The sequence below is a fragment of the Ascidiella aspersa genome, chromosome 1, assembly GCF_963924565.1.
Source record: "Ascidiella aspersa chromosome 1, kaAscAspe10.2, whole genome shotgun sequence".
Taxonomy (NCBI): Eukaryota; Metazoa; Chordata; class Ascidiacea; order Phlebobranchia; family Ascidiidae; genus Ascidiella; species Ascidiella aspersa.
Genome location: NC_139447.1, coordinates 9,943,078 through 9,943,470, shown reverse-complemented (window position 1 = coordinate 9,943,470; position 393 = coordinate 9,943,078).

The following is a 393-nucleotide window of genomic DNA, read 5'->3' as shown; positions in this document are numbered from 1 at the left end:
AGTTTTCCGTTTGACAAGGCTTCACAGTAAACTGGTTGTATAACCAAAATTGGATAGTAGGCTAGTGCAGTGTTTTTTAAACTGGTAAATGGTTCACCCCAGGGTGAATAAAATTTTTGCAGGGGTGAAAGGGGTGAATAAGGGTGAACCGTCAGAAATGTATGATATCTCTGCAGTAAATCGACTACCGAACTGGTGTTTTTTGGTGTTTTTTTGCTTATTGTAATAGTGAAGTTGGTTTGCACTGAGTGTTCAAGTATAAAAAATAGGTGACTGTGTTTTGTGTAGCGTTCTTTTTTTTTATTTTCTCTTGTGTTTTTAAATGTATCGTCGACAGTTTCTTGATTCCTGTTAAAAAGCAAGGCTGAAAATTACCACAAAGTCGACTTTTTG